At 38.0% G+C, this 12,263-nt stretch overlaps 1 long non-coding RNA gene across 1 annotated transcript in view; it reads left to right on the forward strand.

Annotated features, from left to right (window-relative positions):
- LOC128097155 (uncharacterized) overlaps positions 1–12,263 on the forward strand; it is a 31,613-nt gene that overhangs the window by 16,215 nt on the left and 3,135 nt on the right. The gene's annotated exons all lie outside the window — the stretch shown is intronic.

A 12,263-nucleotide genomic window follows, 5' to 3' on the forward strand; every position in this document is an offset into this window, starting at 1 on the left:
AATATCTGAGCGCAATTGTGGATGGGCGTCTAAAAGGCACAATTATTCCAGACTTCCTTCATGCATGTCACTTTAATATACCTTTCCTGGTGTTTTCAGCCGCCCTCCAGGGGTAGTTCCAGAAATTCACCACAGGACAGGCTTTGAGGTGGCAGTCAGCTTGCAAGGGTAGAGGATGGCATATGGTTTAGGGATGGCTTAGGGATGTGTCTTTAAGCTGTTTTTACTTACTGTGTACTTGTGAGGGCTGGTTAAAAGGGAGATGATGGAAACTCTTGATGGGCAAAGCCCACCCCCATCTCCTCAGCATCAGTGCTGGGTGTTCCACATTATAATATAGGCATGAATGAGTAAATAAAGTATTTTGCACTCTATTAACTTCACTTGAAAATAATGTATCCTTTTATAAAAATTGTGTAAAACATGAGGAATTATAATATTATTTTTCTTTGAGCAACTACCACATGCTAGACACTTATTTGTTCATTAATATAATTATGCCTATATCTACATATGTATATGTAGATATATTCTTACTAAATTGTCTGAAAGATTAGCATTACAAAAAAGCTATAAAATCATATAGACTGAATTTGCTGAGAAGTTTTTCAGTTTTTTTTTCTCTACAATTACCATGATTTAATTCATTAAAAAAAAAAACCCATGAAACAGATATAGGTTCAGGTGAGGGAACAGTGATTCAGTAACTGAAGTTCATATGTCTGTGAAGGAGTGATGAGGAGATACCCAAACCCTTGTTTTTCTTTGGTGATATGGGCGATTGAGCCAGGTCCCCACATTCACTAAGTGTTCACCTTACCACTAAGCTGTACTCTCATCCCAGAATCCTTTTCCCCCATGGTGCTGTACTTAGCCCATTTCCTAGATAAGGGAATAGGGAACCTTAATCACTTAAGGCCAGCTAGCCCCTGTGCTGGTGTAGAAAACGTAGGCTTCTGGTCTTTCATTAAGAAAAGGGAAGTCTGGATATGGCGTAACATGTCAGTCTAAGAACTTACTCTCAGGCGTCTTTTCTGACACATTCTGCAGTAGTCTTGATGGGTTGTGACAATAACCAAACTGAACAGTGATCGCTGTAACACAAGGATGCCTAGTGCATGCCACTCACCATCAGACTTTCCTGACTGAGTGGTAAGTTGTCCAGTCTAGTATTTTATTTTAAAGTTCTTTGTTTTAAAGAACTTTAAGTTCTTTATTTTAAAATTATTTATTTACTTTTTCTTTGTTTGTTTGTTTTTCAAGACAAGGTTTCTCTGTGTAGCCCTGGCTGTTTTGGAACTCACTCTGTAGACCAGGCTGGCCTCGAACTCACAGAAATCCGTGTGCCTTTGCCTCCCGAGTGCTGGGATTAAAGGTGTGTGCCACCACTGCCCAACTATTTACTTATTTTTTTATTGACAATTCTTTTTAGCATACAGTATACTCTGATCATGGTTTTCTCTCCCCCAGCTCCTACCAGACCCTCCCTACCTCCCCACCCACCAAACTTCAGGCACACCCTTGCTCTCTTTAGAAAACAAACAGAAAACCAATGAAACAAATCAGAATTTTTAAAAAAAGAAATAACAAGAAACACACAAAAACAAAATCCTTAAAAACACAAAATTAGAAACCATATCACACAAACAAAAACCAGTAAGACAAAAAAAAAAAAATGCCTAAACAGAGCAATATGAGACAAAAAGATTCCTTTTGTGTTAGCCATCTACTGCTGAGCCCAGGGCCTACCCTTAAGTGTGATTAATATACCCAGTGAGACTCCATTGGAGAAAACTAATTTTTTCTTTGCAAGTAGATGTCAGTTGGAGACAGCTTTTCGGTTAGGGATGGGAGCTTGTGTCAAATTCCTCCCGTTAATCCTGAGAGTCACAAGAGCAAAAACTAGTTCCATAATTTTGAGCCAAATTTGAAGCAAGCTTTAATTAAATACTGACCAGGATAGACACTGGTCAGGTCCACTCTCCGGAATCCCAGGGAGTGGTGACAAGACATGTATTGTAGGGGCTTTTTAAGGACAAACTCATATGGCCGCCATATTTCCCATGTGGCTTTGTCATTTTCTAAGAACTACAACCTCCAGCATTCCAGAAAGTTATCTGTTCTTTAGGCAGGTGGGGCTTACAGATTAACTTTGGCTATTAAATTACTCCTTTGAGTTTTATCCTGAATTAAATCCTTAACTCTGCAATGGTATTGTTTATATTGGGATCTAAATCATCAATTTAATGGTACCTAGATAGGAATTTTCATTTTGTTATTGTATTACTAATATAAGAGCTAACAGTAATTAACAGAAGCAGGAGGCCCAAAGGCCCTGTGATGGCTGATATCAGAGTTACTATCTAGCAGGAATCTGGAAATGGATGGGGCATCATGCATTTATTTCATCTCAGTTCCCCTTTTTGTAATATTTCTTTGAGTACAGCCAGATTATAATCCTGAATGGTTTGTATGGAAATAATAATTTTCTCTTAAAACCATATAATACCACTTTGTTCTGCATAAAGCAGGCCAAGTGTACTACCATACTATAGAACTATTTCAGTTAACAAATCTACCTGTTGATAAATCTGGGCCCATTTTCTTGGTATGCCAGTTGGCATTATAGGTAGCCATTTCCCCCCATGCCAGAGAGTTTCCTTTTGACTTGGCATTTCAACCTGTTGTGGGAGCAAGGGATGGTATACTCTCTTCTGTAATTACTTCTAGCTAAAACTAGGGCCCAGAAAGGCTGAAAGGCTGGTCAAAGGCTGGGCAATGGGGTATTCATCAGAAGCATCTGGTTAGCTGACCCAGCCGAAGAGACATGGAGCAGTCACATAGGCTAGACTGGTTTACATCAGCTTTCAGCAAGTCCAGAGCTCAGCAGCTTGCAGTCCGCAGGTGATGCATGGATGGTGTCTGTCAGCCAAGTGGAAATATGCTGAGACAAATACAAACTAGGGACAGAAGTTAAAATTTAGGAACTTAAAGGAAAATATTACATTTAGAACTTTCAGGCCCATAGTCCTAGTAATTGGGGGAAGACCAGGGAAGAGAACCTACCCTCAGGAATAGTCTGATAGAGAAACTTAAGGCTGTACTTATCTAGAGTCTGTTTGGCTTGTGACCGGTGCATCCAAATCTTACGACTTCTTTGACTACTTGAAGTTTACATGAATTTTTAGTTTACAAAAGGAGATACAAGTTACAGATATACTAACATTATCACTGATGGTAATTTGAATGTAATTGCCTCTCATAAGCTCATAGGGAATGACACATTGGGAGGTATGGCCTTGTTGGAATAGGTATGGTCTTGTTGGAGGAAGTATGTCACTCTGGAGGTGGGCTTTGAGGTCTCATATATGCTCAGACCACACCCAGTATTTCAGACCACTTCCTGTTGCCTGTGGGTCAGGATGTAAGGACTTTCAGCTACTTCTCCAGCACCATGTCTGTCTGTATGCTGCCTTGCTTCTTACCATGATGATAATGGGCTAAACCTCTAAACTGTAAGCAAGCCAACCCATTAAATGTTTTCCTTCATGAGAGTTGCTGTGGTCATGATGTCCCTTCACAGCCACAGAAACCATAACTAAGACAGAAGTTGGTACCAGCAGTGGGGTATTGCTGTGATAGGCCTGATGATGCTTTTGTTTGAAGGACTAGGGACCTTGGGACTGTGGATTAGAAAAGCAGTTGAATAATTTAAGTGCTGCTTAATGGGCCAGAGTAGTAGGAGCATAGAAGACAGTGGTGCTGAGTGTCATTTGATGAGCTGTGGGGGCCTGACTAGAGGTTTCAAAGGAGAAGAATTTTGATATGTGGCCTAGAGATCATTCTTGTGACATCTTGGTGAAGAATGTGACTGCTTTTTGCCCTTGTCTGAAGAGTCTGCCTAAGGCTAAAGTGAAGAGTTTTAGATTAATTTCATTGGCAGAATAAATCTCAAAACAGCCTAATATAGACTCTGTCATGTGGTTGTTAGTGGTAACTCTAATGAAGATTTATAGTGATAAGGAGCAACCTGAGCAAGTAAAAATAAAAGATGTAGAACAATTTGAGGAGAAAAGGCGCACCAGGAAGTAGAATCGAGCTAAGTCCTGTGTTCGAGGAGATAAGCAGATTAAGAAATGGAATAAAGGGAGTGGTGACCTCAGTACAAGATCCCACCCAGCTAAGTTCCCAACTTGTGAAGAGGAAAGAAAAGCTTGGAGCTGGATGTGGTGGTGCACGCCTTTAATCCTAGTACTTGGAAGGCAGAGGATGGCAGATCTCTGAGTTTGAGGCCAGCCTAGTCTACAGAGTGAGTTCAAGGACAGCCAAACTTAGGCAGTAAAGGTAGTAAGCATCAAAAACAGAAAACTGGTGAAGATGTAATTGAATAATGGGGCCACGTTCCTGCCCTAGTAAACAGCAGACATTGTCAGCTTTGGACATGTGGTTCTGGCTTTAGAGTTAAGGATAGAAGAAAGGGGCTATGGAATTTGCCTCTATGACTAAGGAAAGTCTCTGAGACCAGGGACTAGCAGGGAGTGGAACCAGCCCAAGAGAAGGAAGTGTGTTGCAGTCAACAAAGCTGAAAGGAATTGGAAATCTGAATAGTGTTTTGGTATCAGACATTTGATTCAGAGTTTGGAGTTTGCCCAGCTGGTTTTCAGTCTTCTTTGGTCCAGTATTTCCTTTCTGTGCTTCTTTCCCTATGTTTTGGAATGGTAATGTAAATCCTGTACCATTATATGTTAGAAGTATGTGATTGCAATTTGTTTTTGATTCTATAGGGGATTATAGTTAAGAGATCAAATGAATCTCAGAAGAGATTTTGAACTTTGGACTTTTAAACATTGTTGAGAATGTGATAGACCATGGAGACTTTTGAAGTTGGATTAAATGCATTTTGCACTTTGGTATTTTTATAAGCTTATGGGGGCTAGAGAGTGGAATGTGGTAGTTTGAATGTAATTGGCCCCCATAAACTCATAGGGATTGGCACTATTGGGAGTTGTGGCTTTGTTGGAATAGATGTGGCCTTTTTGGAGGAAGTGTGTACCTGTGGAGGCAGGCTTTGAGGTCTCATATATGTTGAAGTCATGCCCAGTATTTCAGACCACTTCCTATTGCCTGTAGGTCAAGATGTAAGAACTCTCAGCTCCTTCTCCAGCTCCATGTCTGCCTGTATGCTGCCTTGCTTCCTACCATAACAATAATGGACTAAACCTCTGAACTCTAAGAGAGCTACCCCAATTGAATGTTTTCCTTTATAAGAGTTGCTGTGGTTATGATGTCTCTTCAAAGCAATAGAAACTCTAAGATACCACTGTACTGAAATCTGCATTGTAGAGAAAACAGCTAACAGATGTCTGTAAAACAGCTAGAGTAGACTCATGCCATTGAATCCTAGCAAAACTATAGCTTTGGGTCATCCTTAAGTTTGTATTTAGATGACAACAAAAGGAAATTTAAAATCTTGAGGTTTTGACTGAATAGTAAGTAGTAAGTAGTCAGTGCTCTATCAACTTATCAGAACTCCATTGATCAATATTAAAACTCTGAACCTTTGAAATCTTAGTATAACAATAGTGTAGAAGGGGGAGAAATCTAAAACCTTTCCCATTTTTATATATCTTAAATGATTTTTATACCATCAGAACTTAAGTTTCAGACCTTTATACATCTTAGAACACTTTATTTCTGTCTCAGAGACATGCGTAGTTATTATCGAGAATAATAATTGCAAGGTATATTCCTTTAGTGAAAACCTGAAACTTATTTACCCTTTAATATGAAGCCTGTTAGTAAGGCAGACCTATCTGTCTTTTCTTACAAGAGATTTAGTAGCTCTAGATGAACTAACAAGGTGGCTGCAACCTTGAGGGAAGTTGCTGGTTGCCTGCTGCTACCAAGCTGAGAAAGTTAGTTAGTTTAGCTGTCAGTGCTGTCAGGGATCTGAGAAGGATAAATTATAGCAGGAAGTATGATTCAAATGGCCTGTGTATCAATAAAAATGACAAAGACTAGTCCATAGTCCATTGCCTAGACAACCATTCCAGGCTCCTGTGGTCTCCATGGTGTTGGGGGCAGAGGTGTACCAGGACAGCACCAGTCTTCAGCTTCCAGGCCAAGAAGATAGGAGGCTTTCCTATGGAGGAAGAACATGGGGGCACTGAGCTCACTTTGCTAGGCAAAGTGGGGCAATCTATTTTCTATTATCCTGCTTGTTCACAGTTTGGGTAGGGTCCTGGTGAAAGGCAAGGCCTTGGGGCAGTCTTGCCTAGTGGTTAGCATTACCAGAATCCAGGTGGAATTGTCACTGTGCCCCATTATCTTTTTGGAGACCTTAGGGGGTCACTGCTAGGAGCTGGGGTCTCTGTCATAGTAAGCTTAAACATCTTAAATGTCACATTCAGCAGATCTCTGACAAGTCTGAAGACCATTCTCTATTAAGTATATCTGACCTAAACTACCCTTGCTTGTTTTTAGTTATTTGCTTTAGGCTATACCTTAAAAACATATACAGGAGCTTAACTAAAGCTTTTTTTCTGTAATTAATTATGTTAGTACTTAGCATGACCACAAGTATAGTTCTCAACATATTAAAGCTTAATCATTTTTAACAGTTTATAATAAAAATAACAATTTCTAAACTAAAGCTCTTTTCATGAACTCGATCCATATGAAGATTGGCAACTTTGTTTTCCTGGGCCTTACATAGCATACCATTATAGACTATAACAGTTTTTTGTATGACTCAGTTTACCGAAATAGCTACAGCTTAACAATGTTAGCAAAAGCAAGGAGGTTTGATATACATTCTCAAATCAGTCTCTGTTAGCCTGAATAGGTCAAGGAGAAACCCTTTTCTAGACTGCTTAGGTCATTGTCTTGCTGCATCATAAGATAGGAATAATAAGTCTTTAGTGTTTAATGTTGGGGCTCATAGCCATGGCCCTAATTTTTAGCCTTTTATTTATCCATTTATCCAGATCACATATTAATAAAGACATTATAATAAAATATCTTATAAATTTAAAATTCTTATAGCCTTATACATTTAAATATTTTTAAAGCTATTCTTTAAACATATTCAGTTCTTTTTCTTATTTAAGTTTTCTGTAAAACCCCTAGATTTTCTCTTAAAGAAGTTTAAAATCTCTCAATAGTATGCTCCTGCAATATCAAAATAAAGTACTTTTTTTTATTTCAAGAGTAAAGACACAGGACACAACTGTAATCTTCACAAGGAAAAACCAAGCTCCAACAGTGCAAACAATTCAATGTCTCTAAAACCAATACCACCTTTGTTACAAAGTTTGGTTGCCAGCAAGGTATGTTCTTGTATATAAACGCATGGAGGTGCAGCTTTAATACCTCATTAAACAAACATTGCTTTTAAATCCCATCTTTCATAAACATTGTTTTCAAGACAGGACAGGAATTATCATACAAAAATCTATCCTAATTCAAAAGTATCTTTGGAGACCTGTTGTCTCCTTGGTGGGTCACACCATGCGGTTGCCCTTAATCAAGATGGCAGTGAAGCCATAGGACATCTTTCCTCTACAATGCTAGCAAAGATGACTTCCAGCCATGTGGCTGCCTAAGGATGATGGCAGACCGTGTGTTGCTTATATCCCAAAATGGAATCATGCCATATGGTTCCTTTAAGGTTACTTAGGCACAGACTTTTAACTATCAATCTCATTTTAGTTTTATTTTTTTTGTTACAAATATTACAGATTCTTAACCATACCCAATAAACTTACAAATCAATAATCCCTTTAATTGTTTTGCTTTGCTCTCTTTTATCTTTGCCATAGCTTTGACCCTGGACATAGACTTTAAAAGCATGTCTAAGTCTGGGAAAAGGGGGAGACATAACCTAGTTTTAGAACCAGTTTATCAATAAAGTTAATATGATCCATATCCAAATATCTTAGGGTTTTTATTGCTGTGAAGAGACACCATGACCGCAGCAACTCTTATAAAGAAAAACATTTAATTGGTTGGCTTACAGTTCAGTAGTTCAGTCCATTATCATCATAGTGGAACATGGTGACATGCAGGCAGGCAAATGCGGTGCTGGAAAGGTAGCTGAGAGTTCTACATCTTGTGCAGGCAACAGGAAGTGGTCTGAGACATTGGGTGTGGCTTGAGCATATATGAGACCTCAAAGCCTGCCCCCACAGTGACACACTTCCTCCAACAAGGCCATACCTACCAGAACAAAGCCACACCTCCCAATAGTGCTATTCCCTTTGGGGGCCATTTTCTTTCAAACCATTACAAAAGGCTACTAATTTTTGTGTGTTAATTTTGTATCCTGCAACTTTGCTGAAAGTGTTTAGCAGCTGCAGAAGTTTCCTGATGAAGTTTTCGGGGTCTTTTGTGTATAAAATCATATCATTAGCAAATAAGATCTTTGACTTTTTCCTTTCCTTTTTGCATCCCCTTGATCACCTTCAGTTGTCTCATTGCTCTAGCTAAGAATAGTCAGTAGGTATGGAGAGAGTGGAGAGAGCGTTTTGTTCCTCATTTTACTGGAAATGCTTTGAGTTTCTCTCCATTCAAGTTGATGTTAGCTGTAGGCTTGCTCCAAACCACCCTTATTATGTTTAGGCATGTCCCTTGTGTTCCAAATCTCTCCAGAACTTTCATCATGAAGGGATGTTGGGATTTTTGTCAGAGGCCATTTCTGCATCTAATAAGAAGATCATGTCATTTTTTTCTGTTAGTCTATTTATGTGATGGATTACATTTATTGGTTTATGTACGTTGAACCAATCATGCATCTCTGGAATGAAGTCTGCTTGATCATGGTAGATGATCTTTTTGATGTGTTATTCTTGAATTAGTTTTGCAAGTATTTTATTGAGAATTTTTTTATCTGTGTCCATAAGAGAAATTGATCTGTAATTCTCTTTGTTTGATCATTGTGTTATTTTAGTATCAGGTCTATTCTGGTCTCATAAAAAGAATTGGAAATTTTTTCTTCAGTTTTTATTTTGCAGAATAATTTGATCAGTATTGGTGTTAATTCTTCTTCAAAGGTCTAGTATAATTCTGTACTAAAACTGTTTGGCCCTGGTTTTTCTGGTTGGGATATTTTAATTACTTCTTGTTTCACTAGGGGTTATGGGTCTGCTTAAATTGCTTATCTTCTTGATTTAACTTTGGTAGGTTGTTATGAAGAAATTCATTGATTTCCAGTTTGGTGGAATACAGATTTTTATAGTATCTCCTTATGATTCTCTGGAGTTTCTCATTGTTTTATACCCTCATTTTCATCTCTAGTTTTATTAATTTGGATCTTCTCTCTGTGTCTTTTAATTAATTTGTGTAATATTTTATCATTTAACATTACTAATTTTCTCAAAGAACCAACTTTTGGCTTCATTGATTTTTTTTTTTTGTTGCTGTTTCTATTTATTGATTTTAGCCCTGAGTTTATTTCCTGCCTTCTATTCTTTTTGTGTATTGTTTCTTCTGTTCTAGATCCTATGTTCTCAACCTTCCCAATGCTGAGACCCTTTAATGTAGTTCCTCATGTTGTAGTGACCCTCCAACCATAAAATTATTTTTGTTGCTACTTCATGATTATAATTTTGCTATTGTTATGAATCATAATGTAAGTATCTGTGTTCTGTGATGGTCTTAGGTGACCCCTGTGAAAGGGTTGTTCAACCCCTAAAGGAGCCACAACCCACAGGTTGGGAACCACTGTTTTAGAGCTTTCAGATGTTCCATTACAGCAGTGCTATTATATATCAGATCTTTTCTTTCTTTCTTTCTTTCTTTCTTTCTTTCTTTCTTTCTTTCTTTCTTTCTTTCTTTCTTTCTTTCTTTCTTTTTTTTAACTGTAGGCATTTGGTGCTAAGAACTTTCCTCTTAGAACTGCTTTCATTGTGTTCCATTGGTTTGGGTATGTTGTGTTTTCATTTTCACTCAATTTGAAAAGGTTTTTAATTCTATTTTGAGACATTTTTCCCCCATTGAGTAGTGAGTTCTTTGCTTTCCATGAGTTTGTATACTTCTGCTGTTTCTGTTGTTGTTGATATCCACCTTTAACCCATGGTGGTCAGATAGGATGCAGGGAGTTATTTCAATTAGGGAATAAATTAGGAAAACCCTATAATCAAATGAAAGTGAAAGCATATCTTATCAGAACTTTTAGGATACAGTGAAGGCACTTCTGGGGGAAAAGTTTATAGGCATGAGTTCTTACATTAAGAAACCAGAGTCATTTCAAATATCATCATCATGTGCTTTGAGGTCTTAGGAAAATAAGAAAAGTGAAGCCTAAAATCAGACAGGAAAAAAAGGATCAGAGTAGAAATTAGCAAATGCTCACTAAAAGACCAATACAAAGAATCCAGGAAATAGTTAGTGCTTTGAAAAAATAGACAAAATTGAATTACCCTTTGCCAAATTACTCAAAAGAAAGAGGTCTAAATTAATAAAATTAGATGAAAAGAGGGATGTTCCTACAGATTCTGATGAAATATAGAGATTTAACAGGAAGTACTTTGAAAGCTTATACTCCAAAAATATGAAAAATCTAGAAGAAATGGATAAACTCCCAGATACCCATGGTTTACCAAAATTAAATCAAGAGGATATAATTTAATGGGTCTGTAACAGGCAATGAGATTGATGTGGTAACAAAAGTCTCCCAATAAATAAAAGTCCAGGACAAAATGGATTCACAGATAAATTCTATCAACTTTTACGAAAGAATTAACACTCCTGCTCCTCAAATTATTCATCTCACACACCCCCAACACCAAGCATGAGAAGTCTTCTTTAGAATTGTTGGTCAGGGTTGTTCAGGAGACTCACAAAACATTATAGGCCATTGCTATTTTTCTTGGTAGTTGCCCCTCCCTGAGGTAGAAGTCTCTATTTCTGAAGACACTATGTACTTCAGGACTCAGGCCACTGAGCTAGACCCAAAAGCTCCATGATGACTAGCTTTCATGGTACCAGAAGACATCATGCACACTTTCCAAAGAAGGAAAACAATCAACAGTCCATGCTGCTTTGATGCCCATGAACCACAACAACAACCAGTATGGTACCATAACCATAAGGAAGCAGCAGTGGCATGCATACCCTGGCAGTAACCAATAGCTCTCTAATTAAACTTAAGACCTGCTCAACAAGTGGGAAATCATGTCTGGTAATGGAAACCTAGCCAAATACCCAGGACCAGTGAAGTTGTGGACCTTGGAGGAGAACCTACACCTGCCATGATACTAAACCAGCACAATGCCTAACTACCTTTTAAATAGTTAACCTTATCCCCACAGATGAGTGTAGTCTTTCACCTCTCATAAAGGAAACATCTCTTTGAAACAGACTATTATTGAAAACCACAGCTGATTAGAATCCAGAGTTGTGGAGCCCAGTCCCAGCGGATACTTCTACAAGACAACTCCCACACATAAAGAGTCGTCTCATCCCATAGAGAACCTTAGGGGGTGAAAGATTTAAGAGTCAGAGGATCAGGGATTTTTCTATAAGATTGTGTGTCCTAGGAATGTCAGATGCTATACCCATAAAATCTTGCCAATATGACTGCCTACACACGAGGTGATCAGGATAACAACAGACATGCCAAAGTGGGTGAAGGAAAGTGTATGAGACCTCAGCGTACACAAAGAACTACAGACAACTAAGGAATGCCAAGAGTGGGAGGAAGTGTTCTCCAGGGACTATCCAATACCAAATGGTCAGTCTTGAAAATATTCAAAGAATTAACATTATACATTGAGCAGCTTGTACTTATGTATTTAGGAGTGTGTGTGTGTAACACCAATTACTGAAAAAAGATCATGAATTAAACAGCAGGGAGGGGCAGGTAGAAGATTAGAAAGAGAGCAAGGAGGGGTAGATGGGGGAGGGTTTGGAGGAAGGAAAGGGAAGGGAAGAATTATATGATATTATGATCTCAAAAATTAAAAGAAGTAATTTTTAAAAGGATATAAGCATAGGCAATAACTTTCTGGAAGAATTCAAACAGCTCAAGAAATAATTACAAGATTGACAAATGGGATTTCATGACATTCACAAGCTTTTACATAACAAAGGAAATATTCACCAGAGGGAAGAATGAGCCTACATAATAGAAGAAAATATTTGTTAACTATGTATATCTGACAGGGGATTAATATCTTAACTATATTAAAACTCCAAAAAATAAACATCCAAAGACCAATAACTCAATCAATAAATGAAAATAAACTGGATGGTTCAAAGAAGAA

This window comes from Peromyscus californicus, unplaced genomic scaffold (assembly GCF_007827085.1).
Source record: "Peromyscus californicus insignis strain IS unplaced genomic scaffold, ASM782708v3 Scaffold_5__1_contigs__length_169319896, whole genome shotgun sequence".
Lineage (NCBI taxonomy): Eukaryota > Metazoa > Chordata > Mammalia > Rodentia > Cricetidae > Peromyscus > Peromyscus californicus.